General features: G+C 43.0%; 1 pseudogene; it reads right to left on the bottom strand.

Moving 5' to 3' along the window:
* The window catches only part of LOC123396745, a 52211-nt pseudogene extending 44329 nt beyond the window's left edge, over positions 1-7882 (bottom strand).
* Positions 7883-12416: the final 4534 nt, after the last annotated feature.

The following is a 12416-nucleotide window of genomic DNA, read 5'->3' as shown; positions in this document are numbered from 1 at the left end:
TACCTTCTAGTTTGTTTAGTTGTAATGTTAAAATAAAACCCAAAAATATTTTGTGTTCTTATTTTTGCTTGTTGGGGGCTTTCCCGTGTAAATAGTTTTTCTTTTTTTCTTTGGGTCCTAAGGAGAAGACCATGATGACATGCTGAGTGACTCTCATATTCATTATCGTTTATCTATCAGAGAGTCAATACTACCTTGTCTTCTCCTTTGAGTTATTACTTGCAGATTCTATCTTAGTCCAATGCACGTGCACTCTCATTATTATTTTTCACACCAGTCAGTTGTGCAAGTGAAAGGCAATAATGACGATATATGACGAAGTGACGGAGATGGAGAAAAGCATGTATGAACTCGGCCTATTTTGTTTTTGTAAATATGATTAGCTCATTGTTCTCGATTCAGCTCGTTATGAATTGAACATGTTTGCAATGACAATTCGAGATTATAGCTACTTATGCCATGCTTAATTAGCTAGGAGTGAATAATGGTTTCTCTTGAGTGCCAACATGCATATTAAAATGGTTGTGATGTAGTATGATAGAATGGTATCCTCCTCCGGATGATTCGAGTGGCTTGACTTGGCACATGTTCACGCATGTTGTTGAAACAAAACCAACATAGCCTCTACGATGTTTATGTCCATGCTGATTTATATCCTACTCATGCTTGCATTCAATGTTAGTTAACCTCAAAGCATGTTTATGGCTGTTGTCGCTCCGTAGTTGGTCGCTTCCCAGTCTCTCGCTAGCCTCCACTTGTACTAAGTGGGAATACTGCTTGTGCATCCATTTCCATAAACCCAAAGTTGTTCCATGTGAGTCCACCATACCTACCTATATGCGGTATTTACGTGCCGTCCCAAGTAAATTTGGATGTGCCATACTCTAAACCTTCAAATAAATATTCTGTTTTGTATGCCCGAATCGCTCATGTAGTGACTAGGGGCTGTCAGTATCTTCCATGCTAGTTGGGTAATTCTCAAGATATGTGTTGATTCACTATCATTCACGAGAAAGTCCAGTTTCATCCACAAAAGTCAAATAAAAATTTAATAAAAGAAAACTCCTCGAGGATTGTTGTTTGTATGGACGGTACCCGTGGATTCGGCCCACCGTGGAGTGTGATCGATTGGTGGAAGGGGAGTAAAAGCTTTACTATTCTGTTTGGGAACCACCTATAATGTATCTAACATGGAAGATATTGAGAACTCTTAGTTGTTATGTTGACAATGAAAGCATGTCACTGAAAATTTTGTTTCATCCCTGTTTTAAAATCTCGAGCTCTGGGGCCTCTGTAAATCAATGCTTCCCTCTGCAAAGGGCCTATCTATTTTACTTTACTGTTGAGTCATCCTCTTCTTATAAAAGGGCACCAGTTAGAGAGCACCTCAGTCATTTGTATGCTTTGTTATTAATTGGTATTGAGTATGGGTATCACCGGATCTCTTTTACCATGAATTACAATGTCTAGTCAGTCCTTGTTCTTCGGAGGTGCTCTGCATTTATGTTTTGCGGTCTCAGAAAGGGCTAGCGAGATACCAGTTTATCATATTGTATTATGATTGTTTTGATAAAATTGTTGTCATCCGAGACTTATTATTATTCCTCTCTAGTTGATTATGCCATTGGTATAAGTAAATATGAGACCTAAATATTATTGTGAATGTGGTTAGGCTATAATCTTATCTGAAGATCTGAACATAAGTTTGACATATTTACAACAGCAAGATCAAAGAGAGTTTGTAAAAGTTTTCTTTATCACTTTCAGTTTATCAACTGAATTGCTATAGGACAATCAAGGGTTTAAGCTTGGTGGAGTTGATACGTGTCGGTGCACTAAAGACTGGGGTCTCTAGTGCCCAGACTTGTGCACGAGCGCAAAGAGCCCCTGACGGTAGGGCGCGGCAGAATCCAGACAAGAAGCACCCCCAAGGTATCCAAGGCCCCAGCAAGCCTGGCTTGCCGAGAAGACGCCCAAGGCCACGTCCGTCTAGTGGATGTGATGAACGTGCCTAGCACAAGGCCCCGGAGAGCCCCCCCCCTCGCCAGGAAGATAGCCGAAGACGAAGTACCAAGGCCCCGGCGAGCACCCTTGCCGGGATGACGTGGCAAGGCACTAGAGGGCGACGGCCCATGCCACAGTGCCACCGCCCCCCGGTTTCCAGCGCATTCCGCATGCGCCAGCGGGGCATCCAGGTGTCGAAGCACCTGGACACATGTCTTCACCAGCACTTAGCTGACATGGATGAGACGTGCATTTAATGCACCTAACAGCGGTAGATAGATAAGCGCCCCTGTAGGTTCACTATAACATCTCGTGAACCTACGATCAAGTACTGTAGGTGACCTCTTTGCCTATAAAAGATGGCCCTTAGCTCATTCACAAGGGGTTAGACTTTCTGTAGATTGGCCAAGAAGACAGTTATCATCATTGTAACGAAAGAACGCTTAATACGATCAGACGAGCCGGACGTAGGGTTTTACCCGTAAGCGGCCCGAACCTGGGTAAAAAGGTTTGCCGGGTGTTGATCGTTAGGTCTGCTCTTGACGTTGCTTTTCCCCTCCCTACGATCACAAGGGTATCACGTTGATCCCCATAGGTGTCGACCTATCATCACCGACAATATGTCTCCAAGGTATCTACTTTTCCAAACTATTTTGCCCTTATTTTGGACGATAATTTGCATGATTTGAATGGAACTAAACCGGAGTGACGCTGTTTTTAGCAGAATTTCCTTGATGTTATTTTTGTGCAGAAATAAAAGTTCTTGGATTGACCTAAAAATTTAGAGAACATTTTTGGAATTAATAAAAAATATTGGCGAAAGAATCAACCGGAGAGGGGCCACCACATACGTGGCCACAAGCCTGTAGGGCGCCCCCCTAGGGCACGCCCGTGGCTTGTGGGGCCCCTGTGGATGCACCGACCACGTTTCCACTCCTATATATTCCTATCCAGGGAGAAAAAAATCAAAGAGGATAGTTCATCGCGTTCTAGGATACAGAGCCACCGCCACCTCCTGTTCTTCCTTGGGATGGCAGATGTCGAGTCTGATTTGGGCTCCAGAGAGGGGAAATCAACACCGTCGTCATCACCAACCATCCTTCATCACCAATTTCATGATGCTCTCCGTCGTTCATGAGTAATTCGATCGTAGGCTTGCTGGACGGTGATGGATTGGATGATATCAATCATGTAATCAAGTTAGTTTGTTAGGGTTTGATCCCTAGTATCCATTATGTTCTGATATTGATGTTGCTATGACTTTGCTATGCTTAATGGTTGTCACTAGGGCCCGAGTGCCATGATTTCAGATCTGAACTTATTATGTTTTCATGAATATATATGTGTTCTTGATCCTATCTTGCAAGTTATAGACACCTATTACGAGTCATGATTCGCATCCCCCAGGGTGACAATAACTCGGATTCATTCCAATGATTACCGTAGTTTGAAGAGTTCATGTATTCACTAAGTGCTAATGCTTTGGTCTGGTTCTCTATTAAAATGAGGCCTTAATATCCCCTAGTTTCCATTAGGACCTGATACGTCTTCGTCGTATCTATAATTTTTGATTGTTTCATGCCAATATTCTACAACTTTCATATACTTTTGGCAACTTTTTATACTATTTTTGGGACTAACATATTGATCCAGTGCCCAGTGCCAGTTCCTGTTTGTTGCGCAGAATATCCATACCAAATGAAGTCCAAACATAACAAAAACTTACGGGGATTTTTTTTGGAATATTTATGATTTTTGGAAAGAAGAATCAACGCGAGGCGATGCACGGAGTGCCCACAAGCCGTGTCGCCGCGGCCAGGGTGTGGGCCCGCGGTAGGGGGGCTGTGGACACCCCTTAAGGCTGTTGGATCCCTTCTTTCGGCGGAAGAAATATAATATCCAGAAGAAAATCGTGTTAAAATTTCAGCCCAATCGGAGTTACGGATCTCCGGAACTTTAAGAAACGGTGAAACGCAGAATCTGGGAGCGCAGAAACAGAATGACACACAGAGAGAGATCCAATCTCGGAGGGGCTCTCGCCCCTCCGCCGCCATGGAGACCATGGACCAGAGGGGAAACCCTTCTCCCATCTAGGGAGGAGCTCAAGGAAGAAGAAGAAGGAGGGGGGCTCTCTCCCCCTCTCTCCCGCGGCGCCGGAACGCCTCCCCGGACATCATCGTGTGACAGCGATCTACACCAACACCTCCGTCATCTTCATCAACATCTCCATCATCTTCGCCCATCTATATTCAGCGGTTCACTCTCCCGCAACCCTCTGTACCCTCTACTTGAACATGGTGCTTTATGCTACATATTATTATCCAATGATGTGTTGCTACCCTATGATGTCTTAGTAGATTATCGTTGTCCTATCGGTGATTGATGAATTGCTATGAGTGGTTTAATTTGCTTGTGGTTATGTTGCTGTCCTTTGGTGCCCATCATATGATCGTGCGTGTGGATCACACCATAGGGTTAGTTGTATGTTGATAGGACTATATATTGGTAGGCTAGAGTGACAGAAGCTTCAAACCTAGCATAGAAATTGATGCATATGGGATTGAAGGGGGACCAATATAACTTATTGCTATGGTTTGGTTTTACCTTAATGAACGTTAGTAGTTGCGGACGCTTGCCAATAGTTCCAATAATAAGTGCATAGAATTACAAGTAAGGGATGACATGCTAGCAGAGGCCTCTCCCACATGATACTTGCTATCGATCTAGTAACGTAGTCAATTGCTTAGGGACAATTCCGCAACTCCTACCACCACTTTTCCACACTCGTTAGACACTCGTAGTTGTTTCTTTATCTAACCAGCCCCTAGTTTTGTTTACGTGTTCTTTACTTTCTTACAAGCCTAGCCTATCACTCCTACAAAGTACTTCTAGTTTCATAATTTTTCTAGGTAAAGGGAGCGTAAAGTGTGCGTAGAGTTGCATCGATGGTCGATAGAACTTGAGAGAATATTTGTCCTACCTTTAGCTCCTCGTTGGGTTCGACACTCTTACTTATCGACAAAGGCTACAATTGATCCCCTATACTTGTGGGTTATCAGGACCCCGCTGCCACGGGAGGGTAGGACAAAATATGTCATGCAACTTCTTTTCCATAAGCACGTATGACCATATATGGAATACATGCCTACATTACATTGATGAATTGGAGATAGTTCTATATCACCCCATGTTATGACTGTTTCTTGATGAATGCCATCCAACATAATTATCCATTGCCTACGAGCTTTCCACATATTGGTCTTTGCTAAGTTAATTTTCCATTGCTATTGTTACAATTACTAAAAAACTGCTACTACCACGTTTACCACCGTTACCGTTAATTCCATACTGTAACATCCCAAATTTCCAACTTGGAATGTTATTGCATTAGAGCATCTTGCATATCATATTTTATTTGCATAATTGCTGATCCAAAAAAAATTCTAAGCAACTCAAGGACCCTTGGAGAGAGTTGGGAATTTATTTATTTTCATATTGGGATTTTCTCAAATAATGAAAAGAGGATCATTGGTTTTTAATTATTTTTCTCTTCAAATATTTCATATATAAAAATTTAAGAGAGGGGATAAAATGACTTTCCCAAAATTTTGAAATATTTGAGAGGAAATATTAAAGCCAAATAATAATTTTTATTTGGATTTTATTTGCTATTTTATTAGATTTACAAAAATACGCGTTTTTTCAAAATATTATTTCGGCCTTTTAAAAATATCCACGTTGTAGAGCTCATTTTGATGAGTCCGGCAAAATTTGTTTCATCGAAATCGGAGTTCGTATGGACTTCCTTTTTAATTTTCTATCTCGTCCGATTCAAAAATACATTTTTTGCAGATTTTTTTTGGTTTGTTTAATTAACGGACGTTCGTCCGTACGTTCGTTTTAATGAACACTGTTCGTTAATTAATTTCAGATGACGAACGTTCATTCGTCTGTCTGTTCGTCAGATTTATTTTCTAGGATTTTTCCGCAATTAATTTCGATCGCGATTCCTCATCCGAATTTCGTTTTAGTATACCTTTCTGCTCGTTTATCGGAATCAGGTGATTCAAACACCCAGATTTTCGTCAAAAAAATCTCTTTTCGATTAATCCACTTGCACAAGATTTTTATAAATGAAAATTTTACTTTAGTCCAGATTAGTAAACGAATCTCGTTTCTTTCGCAGTTTGAGTTACGTTGATCCGTTTGATTTGATTCTTTTTGCATACCGGAGTTCTTTACTTGACCTTTCTGGTTAGATCTTATTCGATTTTACCCGTGCATCTATATTGTTTTCTTATGTGTGCCATTGTTTGTTGCCATAGAATACCCGGATTGTGAAGCGTGCTACCATGAGTCCCTAGGTTTTGTGGATCATCAGCAAGGCAAGTAACACTTTGATCATATCCCTTATTACCCAGTTTTATTGCGTTAGATCCACCTTCACACATTGCATGGTTTGGATCTAATTAACATGTGGGTATTGGGAAGTAGATACTGAGGTAGAACCTATTACCTGTTTACTATTCAAACTTTTGGGAGTTACTTCTACGTTACGCTACTATTGCTATGCTATGCTCGTAGACGATTATTTGGGTGAGTGATTTTCATGACAGATGTGAGTATTGTTAATTAAAGGTTAACTTATGGTGGATACTTAAATACACATCTGGGTGGATTGCTTGAGGCACCCTGGAATCCCTAGTGGCTGTCAGGATATCCCGGGGGAACCGTGTGATCATCCAAAGGTCCGCCACCCAGCTTCAAAGGGATCATAAGACTATTCATACCTGAAACTTACGTGTGCAGCCGCAAGCTATTATGGGCTCTAGCATAGTTGAGTAAGTTGTGTGAAGCTCTCGAAGTGGTAGACTAGCAGATCTAGAGGGTATAGGTGGTACGGTCTACCCAGAAGTAGAGAGTTAATGCTTCATAAAGACCGTGTCTCGAATCTCCGACCATGGATGTATTTCGAGTCTTGTGGGAAAAGTGCACAACCTCTGCAGAGTGTACAAACTAATCATGTTTAGCCGTGTCCCCGGTTATGGACATCTTGAGTATCTGGTTCTTGGATTTTCATGTGTATCTCAACACTCTAAATTAATTTGCGGGTTAATGATGATTATTTTTGGGTGTGAGTTGGAGGAACCTTCTCATTGTTCAATAACTAACAACGTAGTTAAATAAACTTTGTTCCACTAATATAATAAGAAATTTGGCTTCATGCAAAACTATTAACCATAGAGCTTTCCACCAGCCAAATATGCATGTAGATATAGCTTTTATTTCTGTTCACTCTCTATGTGTTACCTTGCCAGCATATTCCATGTGCTAACCCGTTTTCGGCTGCAACGTTCATGTTGCAGACTTTTCAGATATCGAGTAAGCGCCATAGGTCGTTGTTTTGCACTCAGCTATGCCGTTGGAGTTGATGGACCTACTTTTATCTTCCAAGCCTTCCGTTGTTATCATATTTAGATGGCCTTAGGCCATATTATTGTAATAAGTTCTCTTTGAGACATTAGATGTAATATGTGTGTGATTGCTACTCTGTTATAATACCCATCGAAGTACTGTGCATGTCAGCATACCGATCCAGGGATGACACAGATGCATAGAGACTGGACTGATTGAGGTCTCGTCGCTACAGAGGTGGTATCAGAGCACATGTTGACTGTAGGACACGACCACTAAGCTAAAACCATAGGTCGCTCCTCTCTTCTCATTTTCTGACTCCTCTCCCCTTTCAAATCTATAGGATGGTGGATAAAAGGAGCAAGTTTACTCAACCGGATGAGGACACACCTTTTGGAAGACACTTGAAGGAATCCACTAAGTACCTTAACATCGGACTACCAAGCTTCACCGGGACCTTCATCGCCACCCTACCAGAAGAGGAGCGTTGGAAGATTCGAGTTCAAGTTCCAGGAAGGACGTTCATGCCACTCACTAAGCCCATAGAGTTTTCCTTTAATGCACCAATGTGGGGCATATGAAAGAGCATGGCAGCCCAAATTGCCATGGGACGCATTGGAGAAGTTTATCACCAGGATCTCGAAGATACTATCTACCAGATTTTTGGACGCCGAGACGACCAGGGTGAGATAGTCATCACGAGGAGGGACAGATCCATTGCCTCTTACATCCAGGAATTGAACCAGCACATTCGACTCCAAGAGAATCAGATGTATGAGAGTATGGATACTTTACAGAAGGCAATGACGAGGATCAAGGAGCTGGAGGAAGAACTCAAGTCTACACGAGATGGCTACAAGGAGGAGATGGTGACACTTGTGGAGAAGAATGAAGATTTGATTAAGAAGCTAGAAGTCTTCATGACGGAGCCAACGATAGGAGGAGATGAAGATGTTACCCCTAGTCCAAAGAGCTTCATCATCATCGACGACACCGACTCTGACCCTGATGAAAATGATGATGACTACATTGATGAAGCTGGAGCAGATATCATGGAGTCTTCCGCCGATCAAAACTTCTAGTCGACCACCATATCAGTAGCAGTATTTCCCCATGTAAATATTACTTGAGCACTTTTGTGAACGTTAGATAGATCGTTTGTATGCTCTTGTTTGGAATTGATTGAGTGATATGATTGTGTTTGTCTCATGAGCATATGGGTAGTGTTTTCTCTTTAGACCTCACTCTATTCTATTTTCTCATCTTTTCTAAACCCCTCATATGGCACCTTCGAGACGTGAACCCGAATTTGCTTTCCCGCCAGAGATCACCCAATTGATCTAGCAGTAGAATGCCCTGATGCAGATCCTAGTCCAGAATCAGAATCAAGGGAACAACAACAACAACCCTCCGTCACCACCACCACCTGTTGATCACTTAGCCTGTTTCTTAAGGCTAAATCCGCCGGTGTTCTCTAGTAGCACCGAGCCGATTGTTGCAGATGATTGGCTCCGCAAGATTGGAAGGGAGTTAACCACTGCAGGATGCTCAGATGCGGAAAGAGTGCGTTTTGTCGCACATCAGCTAGATGGACCCGCAGCATCATGGTGGGAGAATTTCACAAACACTTACCCCGTTGACACTGTCACATGGGAGCAGTTTCAGCAAGCTTTTCGCACCGCCCATGTTTCAGCAGGAGCTATGTCCATGAAGAAGCGTGAGTTTCGCAACTTACGCCAAGGAGGGCGCCCAGTTGGCCAGTATGTGAAGGAATTTAGCAAGCTAGCACGTTATGCCCCTGATGACATTGCTACAGATGCCGCTAAACAGGAGAAGTTCCTGGAAGGACTAAATGATGAGCTAAGCATGTAGTTGATGGTGGCAACCTTCAACAACTACTAGGAGTTAGTAGACAAAGCTCTCAAGATTGAAGGGAAGCAGCAGCAGATTGACAATTGCAAGAGAAAGTATGGACAAGGGAGGTTCAATTCTGGAGCTCTGTAGAAGCCCCGTTTTACCCCGAACTCGGGAGGGCACATTCACCACAACCATGGGGGAAATCATTCCCATGGAGGTGGCTCGCATAATCATAGTGGCCCCAGGAATGCAAATGGTAATGGAGGAAGCAATGGACAGAACCATTCCACCCCAGCAACGCCCGCCAAGAAGGATCTAAGTCACATTACTTGTTTCAAGTGCGGGAAGATGGGGCATTACGCCACCGAGTGTCCCGAAGCAAAGAATGGGAATGGCAATGACAACTCTAGGAAGAAGCCCAACCCCTTCAACAGGGAACAAGTGAACCACGTTAGCGTGGAGGAGGTTGAAGCACAACCTGATGCAGTAGTAGGTAAGTTTCTGGTTAATTCATTTACTGCAATTGTTCTTTTCGATACTGGTGCAACGTATTCATACATATGAAGCGGATTTGTGGATAAGTATAACCTGCCAACCCAAGCCCTTAGGTCACCCATGTTAGTAACCTCGCCAGGAGCAGAATATATGGCTAGCCTAAGGTGTGATCGGATACCTTTGAGGATGGGTAATTACGTGTTTCCCTTAGACCTAATAGTATTGGAGTCACAAGGACTGGATGTAATATAAGGTATGGATTGGTTATCGAAGTATGGAGGGAACATTGACTGCGCGAGTAAGTCGGTTTTACTCACCACCCCGGAAGGAAGAAGGATTAAATATGTATCCTAGCATATACCGAAGAGAACTCGAGTAAATTCCTTATCAGGAGTTGTACAGGAGGAAGTACCAGTGGTGAAGGATTTCCCTAATGTATTTCCACAGGAGTTGCCAGGCATGCCACCGGACAGAGACCTTGAGTTTTTGATTGAGCTTTTGCCAGGCACATGACCAATATGCAAGAGACCATATCGGATGCCTGCAAAGGATTTGGAAGAAATTAAGAAGCAGATTAAGGAGTTACTGGATAAAGGCTATAGTCGCCCAAGTTCGTCACCTTGGGGATCACCAGTACTTCTAGTGGAGAAGAAGGATGGATCATTGAGGATGGTTGGTGATTATCGAGGGCTGAATGAAGTGACAATTAAGAACAAGTATCCACTACCGATGATCAATGATTTGCTTGATCGTTTGCAAGGAGCTAAGGTATTTTCAAAGATCGATCTGCGATCAGGATACCACCAGCTGAAGATTCGAGAGCAGGATATACCTAAAACAGCTTTTACCACGAGGTATGGGCTATATGAGTATACTGTTATGTCATTTGGTCTGACCAATGCACCTGCCTATTTCATGAACATGATGAACAAGGTATTTATGGAGTTCTTGGACAAGTTCGTCGTGGTGTTCATTGATGATATTCTGGTCTTCTTGAAGAATGAAGAGGAGCATGAAGAGCATTTGCGTTTGGTACTTGAGAAACTCAGAGAACATCAGTTATATGCCAAGTTCAGCAAGTGTGAGTTTTGGTTGAAGGAAGTTGGTTTCCTCGGACATGTTATATCCGGAGAAGTAATAGCAGTAGACCCCGCCAAAGTTGACACTGTGACAACTTGGGAATCCCCCACAACAGTTGGAGAGATCCGGAGTTTTCTTGGACTCGTAGGATACTACCGGAGGTTCATTGAGAATTTCTCAAAGATTGCAAAGCCCATGACGGAGTTGCTGAAGAAGGACACCAAGTTCAACTGGACTGAGGAATATGAAGCCAGTTTTCAGGAGTTGAAGAAACGCTTGGTTACAGCCCCAGTGTTGATTCTTCCAGATCAACGCAATGATTATCAAGTGTATTGCGACGCTTCTCGTCGAGGACTTGGAGCAGTGCTGATGCAGGAGGGAAGACTTGTTTCGTATGCTTCACGACAACTTAAACCCCATGAGTTGAACTATGCTACTCATGATCTGGAGTTAGCAGCCGTAGTGCATGCACTGAAGACGTGGAGACACTTCCTCATTGGAAACCATTGTGAAGTATACACGGATCACAAGAGTTTGAAGTATATCTTCACTCAGAAGGAGTTGAATCTCAGACAAAGGAGATGGTTGGAACTCATCAAGGATTATGATATGAGATTGCACTATCATCCCGAAAAGGCAAATGTAGTAGCTGATGCGTTAAGCCGCAAGAGTCATGTCAATACACTCATAACCAAAGGATTTCCCGAGGAGTTGGCCGAAGATCTTCGCGAGCTATGATTGGAGATAGTTCCGAAGGGTTATGTAGCAGCATTGGAAATTCAGTCTACCCTGATGAGTAAGATCAAAGAAGCTCAGCAGTCTGACACAAAGGTTTTCGAGATAAAGGAAAGAATGAGCAAGGGAAAGGACAAAGGATTTCGTGAGGATGAGCACGATACCTTATGGTTTGAGGATCGCGTATATGTGCCCAATGACCCTGAGATCAGGAAGTTGATTCTGCAGGAGGCACATGATTCGCCGTATTCGATTCAGCCAGGAAATACCAAGATGTATCCGGATTTGAAAGTCAGTTTCTGGTGGACTGGAATGAAGAAGGATATTGCGGAGTGTGTGGCAGTTTGTGATGTTTGTCAGAGAGTGAAGGCAGAGCATTGGAAGCCAGCAGGATTGCTACAGCCATTGCCGATACCCGAATGGAAGTGGGACAAGCTAGGCATGGATTTCATCACGGGATTACCCCGAACGCATTCAGGCTATGACTCGATTTGGGTTGTAGTCGACCATTTGACGAAGGTATCTCATTTCATCCCAGTAAAGACTACTTACAACAGTGCTAAGTTGGCGAAGATATACATGACCAGGATCGTATGTCTGCATGGAGTTCCGAGAGCCATTGTATCAGATAGAGGAACCCAGTTTACCTCAAAGTTCTGGAATCAGTTGCATGAAACCTTGGGAACCAGGCTAGAGTTCAGTACAGCCTTTCATCCACAGACAGATGGAGAGACCGAGAGAGTTAACCAGATTCTGGAGGACATGCTGAGAGCTTGTGCACTAGATTATGGATCTAGTTGGGACGACAATTTGCCGTACGCAGAGTTCTC

Source organism: Hordeum vulgare, chromosome 5H, assembly GCF_904849725.1.
Source record: "Hordeum vulgare subsp. vulgare chromosome 5H, MorexV3_pseudomolecules_assembly, whole genome shotgun sequence".
Lineage (NCBI taxonomy): Eukaryota > Viridiplantae > Streptophyta > Magnoliopsida > Poales > Poaceae > Hordeum > Hordeum vulgare.
Note: the sequence above shows the minus strand (reverse complement) of the source record. Positions and strands in the feature narration are given on the sequence as shown.